Source organism: Pteronotus mesoamericanus, unplaced genomic scaffold (assembly GCF_021234165.1).
Source record: "Pteronotus mesoamericanus isolate MK-2021 breed Mesoamerican mustached bat unplaced genomic scaffold, CSHL_Meso_final scaffold_21, whole genome shotgun sequence".
Lineage (NCBI taxonomy): Eukaryota > Metazoa > Chordata > Mammalia > Chiroptera > Mormoopidae > Pteronotus > Pteronotus mesoamericanus.
Genome location: NW_026555310.1, coordinates 15,006,280 through 15,015,930, shown reverse-complemented (window position 1 = coordinate 15,015,930; position 9,651 = coordinate 15,006,280). Strand labels below are relative to the sequence as shown.

The 9,651-nt window shown below is 40.6% G+C and overlaps 1 pseudogene; it reads left to right on the top strand.

Annotated features, from left to right (window-relative positions):
• Positions 1-6,810: 6,810 nt before the first annotated feature.
• Positions 6,811-8,281, top strand: LOC129085128 (UV excision repair protein RAD23 homolog B-like; annotated as a pseudogene).
• Positions 8,282-9,651: the final 1,370 nt, after the last annotated feature.

Here is a 9,651-nt window from a genome sequence, read left to right as displayed (position 1 = left end):
AGATAATATTCTCTGCTTCTCTACAACTTTGTTAAACTGACTCCACGTAAGCTTTAAGAACCAGAAAAACTTCACTGTCATTCTTTGATGTCACATAAAAAAATTTCTAGGGTGTCTAGACTGAGAAACTGAATATAGAAACTGAAAACAACCAGGTTACCCATAAAAATAGAACTCTGCTGCACATTCTGCAGCAACCAGTTCAGGAAATGAGCCCATTATCTACATTAACCAACTCACAAAGTCATTTTTGTAGGAAGTTATATTTGTAGGAAGTCAGATTTCTATCTCTAGCAAATAGTCCAGGAAGCCAACTAACTTTTGTAACAGTTGGCTCCAAATGCCTAGGAGTTGATTATACTTGAAAGCTTTACCAATTTTTGCCTTCGCCTCCAACTTAGGACCTAGTAGAGAAGGCCAAATATGCATCCCTCACCAACCACATAGGATATTCCAATTCTAATTAGTCCACCTACAGCTTCCCCACATCACCATCTTCCAATCAGGCATCTGAAAAGCCTTCCCTTTTTTCTGCTATTAAAGCTTTCCCACTCCTCTGCCTGCCTTTGAGTTTCTGCCAAAACACAAGTGGTAGTGGCTGACTCTTGCTATGGCAAGCTCATAATAATTAGCCTTTACTTGTTCTCATTGGGGTAGTCTTTGCTTATTGCCACAGACCATTATTAATTTCATCATCAGGCTCTATTCAACATTGTCAGTATCCAGCTGACTTCATATTCCTGGGACTATTTCTGAGACCTATTTTGGTTTTTGACAAAGGATGAATAATTAGAAAGGTGGTTGAGAGGAAAACCTAGGTCCTGGAATTTCCCCTTCACTTTTAATTTGGTTTCTCTCTTCCACTCCAGTAATATTACAGCTATTAAAAAAAAGAAAACTGAGGGGGTTTTGTTTCGTTATTAGCTGTTACCAGTCTTGCATCACCTTCCTTCTGCAAATTAAGGTGAACTGATTCCATTCCTGAGCTGAGCTTGAAGTTTGCCCACCTTTTTATAATTCATATTGTTGGTCATTCTGAAACTGGAGACTCTTTAAGCACTAGAAGGGGACAAGAGCAAAATGGCTGCTTTTGGTGAAGTTAGAGAGAGGAGACAACTAGTTTTAAGAAAAATGAGGTTCCAGATCCTCAGCTCTGTGTACACTTTTTCTTCAACTAGGTCTGCCCAAGAACTTGGCTGTAGTCTAGGCATCATGCTGGTTTTCACATGTTATACAGGTCCCACCTTTCCAGTTGCCCTTTAAGTCCACTCTCCTCCCACTTACATGAACCTACTATGGTGTATTGCTAAGACAGGAAGGTTCCAGCTCCTGGAAAGCATATACTTCAAAGCATAGTATCAGCTATCAAGGAAGTGAATGACTCAAATGATGGAGTAACACAACTTTTGCAAGCTAGATGTTTCCAAATTCTTTGCTTTCAACAAAATTGAAGGAGAATTTAAAGAAGGTTATAGCCAAATTGAATTAAAACCCAACATTTCATGATTGATAACTATGTAATTTTTGGTATGTACCCAAGAAATGTTCAAATAATTGGGCAATACACCTCTACGATGAAACCCCTTCCATTCCACCTACTTGTTTTCACTACAAAATGTCAAATAAAAATAAATGAAGACACAGATATAGAGAGGCTTAAAAAATACTATTGTGATGAGGGAGGAAGATATTGTAAGAGAAAGAACATGCTGCTATAGTAAACAAGGTCAGAAGGAACAGGCCATGAAGGATGGGAATGGTAGATGGCATGCTGAGGAAGTGGCAAGGCTGGCCACTTTTTTTTGTTGTTGGCCAATTCTGGAAGGGCCATTGAAGAGGGTGATGGTTGATCCAATCTTGGGTAAACTTAAGGGTAGGCCAAAGTTCAGGCGCCTGGGGGAGGGTGAGAAGCCAGCTAATATTTGGTCAAGTCAAATTAGTGGCATTTTGTTCAGATTGGTCAACGCAAACAGTTCAGCTAATCCTTTATGAGACAAGGAATGAGTATTTGGAGGGTCTGTGTCTGGATTTTTTATAGGTAAACAAAGGGGTCATCCAAATGTCTTCTCTAAGCAAGGGGGAAGGGTAGATTTGGGCTGTAAGCTATTGCCTAGAAGACAAAAGAGTGTGTGTATTTTTAAACTAAAGCAATTATTTAGAAGGACAGGGCCCAGGTAAAATTCAACATTGTCAAAAGCACACACAGAAATGATGCTGAACCCTGAACCATTTTCTTAATAAATTGTAATCATCCATGGATATGTGAACTAAAAAGCAAAAGAGCACTTATCTCATTAAGACATGTATTTCCAATAAAATGTTACTTCTGTGTTGGAGTGATCTCCAACTCAGCCATTGGTAAGTGTTAAGTTCAGGATTGATAGACTTCCTAGATACAACTTGTTCCCAAATTATAGATGCTTTTTCCATGCAAACCTCTCCATTCTGCAGTATCCATGATACAATTGTTGGCATCCTGATGGTTTTATTTAAGGATCCAAGATAGCAAGGACTCTCTAGGCAGCTGCTGGTATTTTTTCAGCAAAAATGGTCCAGTTTCTTCATACTACAATGTATGTAATGTGATGCAATGATTGCACGCCTCCCACTGTGACACAGGAGAGTTTGATTAGTCAAGGATCTCAGTGGATGGCAAAGTAAATTATGGTGTCCTTATATGTCCCCATATAAAGGGACATTTTTCCTTGTATAACCTTTCCATAAAGGGCAGTAGGGAAGCAATGAAGGTAGATCAGCCTTGGTTTCAAATATTGGTCTTAGAGCTTTTGGCTCTTCCTTTTCCTTTTTTTTTTTCTTGTCAGTGGTTTCATATCCAACAATGCTGTAAGCAGCCACCATGGGGTGGTATTTTTAGTCTTTGGCCCTCAGCAACTTCTCTTTGTCAACATTAGCTGGTAGCATTTAATCAGTTCTTAGTGAATCATTAATGTTTTTAGATTCTACCCATCAGATCAATTCTTGGAGAGTACTATAAAACATTAACCATATCAAACAACATGATAGGTTAGCAGTCTTTCAGGAACCAAAATTCTCTTTTTATTACCCTTTGACTAATACTTCCTGTTTCACCCTTCTGCCAGCCCCTGACAACCACCATTTTATTCTTCCACCAACAGAGGACAAGGATTGTAGTTTCTCCATATTTATCCTCTCCGATATGTATCCTTGTTTTGCTTTATTTGTTTTTCATAAAGCCATCCTAACATTTTTGAGATGACATCTTATTATGGTTTTGATTTGCATTTCCCTGATGATTACTGATATAAACAGTTTCATATACCTGTTGGCTATTTGTACATTATGTCTTCTTTGAAACAATGTCTATTCAATTCATTTCCCTGTTTTTAAAAATTGGTTTTGTTTTTTTGGGGGAGAGGGTTGCTATTGATTTCTTTGAGTTTCTTAATATTTTGGATATTTGCCCTTCATCAAGTATATGGTATGAAAACGTTTCCTTCTGTATTTTGTAGGTTGCCTTTTCATTTTGTTGATATTCCTTTTGCTGAGCAGAAGCATTTTAACTTGGTGTATTCAAAATTCTCTATTCACGGTCTGCTTTCTTACTGCATGAAAGTTTTACCATATGGAGTTAGGGATCTTCACATCAATTGCTACTTCTGATTAAAATCTGGGCTGATGGAAAGACTAACAAACCATAATGTGTTCTGAATACCAGTATACTTATTTTATTCAAAAGGTATAAGATAGGTAATTCAGCATACAAGCAAGTACCACTTTTAACAAAAACTCTTGCAATATCTCATACAAAGCTTCTAAGACATCCAATTTTATGGACCATGTTCAGTTACAAGGAATGAAGGTATAGTAGGGTGTATCACCTTGGTTTTGGGAGCTATTTCACTATCTACTCCTCAAATTTTTATACCATATTGGTCATATTGTTCCTCAGAGTATGTGTAACTTACTAACATTCTACTTTGGGGCAGGTGAATGATATTAATGAAAGGTTATACAAGGAAAAATCTGGACAACCAGATACCTCTTAGGCAGAAAAAGCATAATCTGAACCCTATTCCACATTTATATCTTAAATTCCAAGAATTAAGGTTGCAGGAAAGTAAATTCAGGGTCAGTTTCCCAGATGTCCCTGGATCTAGAATAAGAGCTTCAGTTCACTGAGAATTTTTTTCTTACTGTGTTTAATAATCATTTCTTTTTTTTTAAAAAAAGATTTTATTTATTTTTAGAGAGAGGAGAAGGGAGGGAGAAAGAGAGGGAGAGAAATATCGGTGTGCAAGAGATATATTGATGGGTTGCCTCTTGCACACCACAAGCTGGGAACCTGGCCTTCCATCCAGGCATGTATGGACTGGGAATCAAACCAGTGACCTTTCAGTTTGCAGCCAGCACTCAATCCACTGAGCCACACCAGCCAGGCTGTTTAATAGTCATTTCTTAAAAAGCATAATATATTGGCAACTTCTCAGCAAGATGCAGGCATAAGTAGATATACTTTGCATCCTTGGACAACCAAAAGAAGATCAACAACAAATTTAAAAACAAAAATTAACCAGAATTGCAAGAAAATTGAACTGTATGGAAGTCCAACAACCAAGAAGTTAAAGAAGAAATACTCATCCAGACTGGTAGGATGGGCAGAGACCGGCAGCCGGTATAGAGAGGATGTGTGGAAAGGTGGTGGTTGGATGACCAGGTAGGCAAGATGGCAGTTGGCAGTCTCACATTTGCATGTGGATAAACTGGGAGGAACAGCTGGGGAGTGAGTCAGACCGCTCAATCCAGGGTTTCAGTGCGGGAAAAGAAAGCCTCAAAACCTCCGGCTATAATAACCTATGGGGGATGTGGCAGTGGGAGAAACTCCCAGCCTCACAGGAGAGTTCACTGGAGAGACCCACAGGGTCCTAGAATGTACACAAACCCACCCACCCAGGGAATCAGTGGGCAGTGGGAGAAGTGACTGAAAGCCAGTGGAGAACTGAGCAAGTGGCATAACTCCCCTCTCAGACCCCTCCCCCACAGACAGCATCACAATGCAGTGACCTGGGTTGCCCTGCCCTGGCAAATACCTAAGGCTCTGCCCCTTCCAATATAACAGGAGTGCTGAGACAAAAAAATATGACCCAAATGAAAGAACAGACCAAAGTTCCAAAAATAGAACTAAGCAATGAACAGATAGCCAACCTAGCAGATGCAGAGTTCAAAACACTGGTAATCAGGATGCCCACAGAAATGGTTGAGTATGGTTGCAAAATGGAGGAAAAAGTGAAGGCTGTGCAAAGTGAAATAAAGAAAAATATACAGGGAACCAAGAGTAAAGTGAAGGAAACCAGGACTCAAATCAACGATTGGGAGCAGAAGAGATAAGCATTCAACCAGAACAGACTGAAGAGACAAGAATGTGAAAAAATGAGGAGAAGCTTAGGAGCCTCTGGGACAACTTTAAATGTTCCAACATCTGAATCATAGGGGTGCCAGAAGGAGAAGAGGAAGAGCAAGAAATTAAAAACTTATTTGAACAAATAATGAAGGAGAACTTGGCCAGCGTAGCAAAGGAAATAGGCTTCTAGGAGATCCAGAAAGCTCAGAGAGTCCCAAAGAAGTTGGACCCAAGGGAGCACACACTAAGGCACATCATAATTACATTATTCAAGATTAAAAATAAGGAGAGAATCTAAAAAGCAGCAAGACAGAAGGATACAGTTGCCTACAAAGGAGTCCCCATGAGACTATCAGCTGATTTCTCAAAAAAGTCTTGCAGGCAAGAAGGAGCTGGCAGGAAATATTCAAAGTTGTGAGAGGCAAGGACCTACATCTGGGATTACTCTATCCAGCAAAGCTATCATTTAGAATGGAAGGGCAGATAAAGTACTTTGCGATTTCCTCCCCCACTAGAGATGGAATATATCCTGAAAGTTACTTTGGCTAATAAAATTATGATTTGAAGGAACAGTATGACAGTTTTGGCTCCAAGAGATAATACTATCCTTATATGCTTCTGTGTCTTACAAGGACATGCCTGCCCTCAAGTAGCTGCTGGTCTGAAGAGACTGAAGAAACACGTAGAATAGACCTGAACCCAAATGAAGCACAGAGCCAAACCCAGGCAACCTACAGCCTAAAGCAAAGTTGCTCCAGCCCATGCAGAGCTCCATGGGCTTGTTATAAATCTCCGGGCTTATACAGCATTATCGTGGCAATACCTGACTAATACAATGGGGTTTCAATATCTTCTCTTTTATCAGTAATATCAATATCTTTTGTGTGTGTGTGCACACACATGCACAGATGTATATTTCTATGTTGATGTATTTTGATCCAGCACTTCTTTATTGGTGCATTAGACTGACAAGCATTCTTCATAGTTTGTGAGTTTTGAGAATGAAAAAAAGGAGACTTGAAAACCTGATGAATTGGTAGACACCACCTTAATAAAGCGATCAGAGTTAGCATAACCAGTGATGAGACATATTGACATAATGTAGTTTCTTATATAATGGCCAGGAAGGGCATTACGTAACTTCTTTGGTATTCTTGCCAAGAGTGCATAACCTCAATCTAATTATGAGAAAATATCAGATACACCAAATTGAGCAACACTCTACAAAAATAACTAATCAGCACTCCTTAAAAGTACTGTATTAAGACTAGGAAAGACAAAGAAAGACTGAAGAACTGTCACAGACTAGAACAGATTAAGAAGACAGCTAGAAGCCTGAGCTCGAGGTAGAGACAGCAGGTGGGTAGGAAAGCAGGGAAGGGCCAGCACAGCCCCAGGCCACAAGCTGGGGGAGAGGGTGAGTGTGAAACATGCCCACCCTTACCTCCTTCCAACTGGGTGAGAGGGGCACAGGTGACCATGGGGCTCTCCAAGCCACAGAGCGCTCCCAGAGGCCCACACCTGGAGCAGGCCCAGCAATGCTGGGCGGAGACACCTCGCCGGTCACCCTGAAGGCAATCCAGCAGCAGCAACAGCAACAGACCTTTAAGATCATTATCAACCTCGAGGAAAAGGATAGAGCACAGAAAAAAAAGTGAATATGAAAAGGGGAAATATGCCTTTCTTAGAGTTAGTCAAAAATTAACTTATGCAGGTAAAATCCTCAGTGATGATACTGCTCTAAAAGAAGATAAAATTGATGAGAAAAACTTTGTGGTTGTTCTGGTGATGAAACCCAAAGCAGTGACAACACCAGCACCAACAACAACTCAGCAATCAAATCCTACTACCACTACCATGGTTGGTTCCTCCACAGCACTAGCTGCAGCTCAGGTTCCAACCTCTTCCCCCTCTTTGGCTCCCACTCCCACGCCCTGCATCTATCACGCCAGCATCGCTGACGGCATCTTCTGATCCTGCACCTGCTAGTGCAACGAAACGGGAGAGCCCTGTAGAAAAGCTAGCAAAAACACCAGTGCTTACTAGCCTGACATCCACTGGCAGTGCATTAGGACGTTCTACCCCTGTCAAACCCTTTTGAAGATTCAACAAGTGCACTTATGACAGACCAGTCTTATGACAATATAGTAACTATGATCACACCAATAGGCTATGAAGGAGAGCGAGTAATTGCAGCCCTGAGAGCCACTTTCAACAACCCTGACAGAGCAGAGAAGCATCTTTTAATGGCAATCGCAGCAGACAGAGAAAGTCAGGCTGCGGTTGATCCCCCTCAAGCAGCTCGTACTGGGGCTCGGTCTTCAGTGGCTGCACCTGCAGCAACTAGGACAGCAGTGACTAAAACCACCAATCCCAAGGCCGTCCCCTTGAATTTTTATGGAATCAGCCAAAGATTCAACAGATGAGACAAATTAGTCAACAGAATCCTTCCCTGCTTCCAGCATTGCTACAACAGATAGGTCAAGAGAATCCTCAGTTACTGCAGCCTATTAGTCAACAGCAGGAGAATTTTATTCAGATGTTAAATAAGCCAGTATGAGAAGCTGGTGGTCGAGGAGGAGGGTAAGCTCCTCCTTGCTGCAGAAGCTGGAAGTGGTCTTGTGAACCACATTCAAGTAGCGCCTCAGGAAAAAGAAGCTATAGAAAGGATGAAGCCATTAGGATTTTCTGAAGGACTTGTGATACAAGCATACTTTTGCTTGTGAGAAGAATGAGAAATTAGCTGACGATTTTTTTCCTATAGCAAAACTTTCAAGATTAAAAGGGACTTTTTTTTTCAGTCTCACACTTCATACCCACCAGTCCCCAAATGAAAAAGAAAACCTGACACAAAGTGACTTCAGGGAACTTGAGGCCCCAGATGCGCTCCAGTCTTTGTAGGATTGATCATGAAGTGCTCAACTAGCACATCGTGGAGTACAACAGTAGAAAAGGGAAAGGGCGGGAAAAAGAGCCCGGCATGCCTGGGGTTGGAGCAGGTGGCTGAGCTGAGAAGACAAATGAAAAGGAGGAAGAAGGTCCTGGCTGCTGTGGTTCAGTGGGTTGAGAACCGGCCTGTGAACTGAAAGGTCACCGGTTGGATTTCCAGTCAGGGCACATGCCTGGGTTGCGGACTGGTCCCCATTTGGGGGCGAGTGAGAGGCAACCAATCGCACAATGATGTTTCTCTCCCTCCCTTTCTCCCTCTCTCTAAAAATAAACAAATAAAATCTTTAAAAAAAAAAGGAAGAAAGAAAGAAAAGGAGGAAGAAGGCCAAGCCTCACGTGGGTGATGACCTCTCCCCCACTGGATTGTCTGGAATTATTTGGGCTCATATCCACAATACCTGGTATAAGTTAGTAGATTCTTGGCAGTGGGGAGGGAGGGATCCATGATATAGGTCAGGGATAAATACAGTGTGTGTCTGCTTCAATTAGCAGATACTGCAAATTCACACAGTATGTAAAATATACAACCAAAAATCAGCACGTACAGATCTTTATCTCTTATATAAAACAGTAGGTATCTTCCTAGTTTCACTTTTTTTAGTGTAGTGGATCCAGGAATTCAGTGCAATGCCCTGCTTTATATTTTTTGACTTAACATTGGTTTCAGAAAGAATATTTGCCACTTAGAATCTACTGTCTATTTCATGGCAACATTGGATAATGGCCTTATGAAATTGAAAAAAAAATTGAAACTACAAACAAATGCCAAATTATTGATGGTTACTGTTGCTGCTTCAAATAAGTGTAAAATTAATGTCAAGAAACCCCATTATTTCATGTTAAATACTTAGGGGAAGGTGAGAAGGGGAACCTTGTCTTAGAATGAAAATAATTACTGCTTTTTTAAGATCTCTTGATCATTGAATGTGAGACCCTTCTAACATGATGTGAGAAGCTGTACAGTATAGGCAGAGTTATTTTCCTGTTTACATTTTTTGGGGTTTGTTTCAGGGAAAATTGGTTGGTGTCTAATTACCATGTACTTTACACTTATATTGCAGTAAAGATTTTAAAACCACCATTGCATGTTTGCTTTTCATGTATCCCTTTGTGAAATGGGCACTGTGGGGCCAATGGAAAAATGTAGCATTCACTTTCCCTTTCTTCCCTTCCCTCAGCAGACATGTATTTGTCAGCAAGTCGTAAGTTCAAGCTACTGCCTTTCTTAAAGGCCACGAAATGCTGATTCAGTTCAAAATTAATGCAAATGTTTCAAAACTGGCTTTCTGATATTTGTAAATATTTTTCCATATTAGATAAAA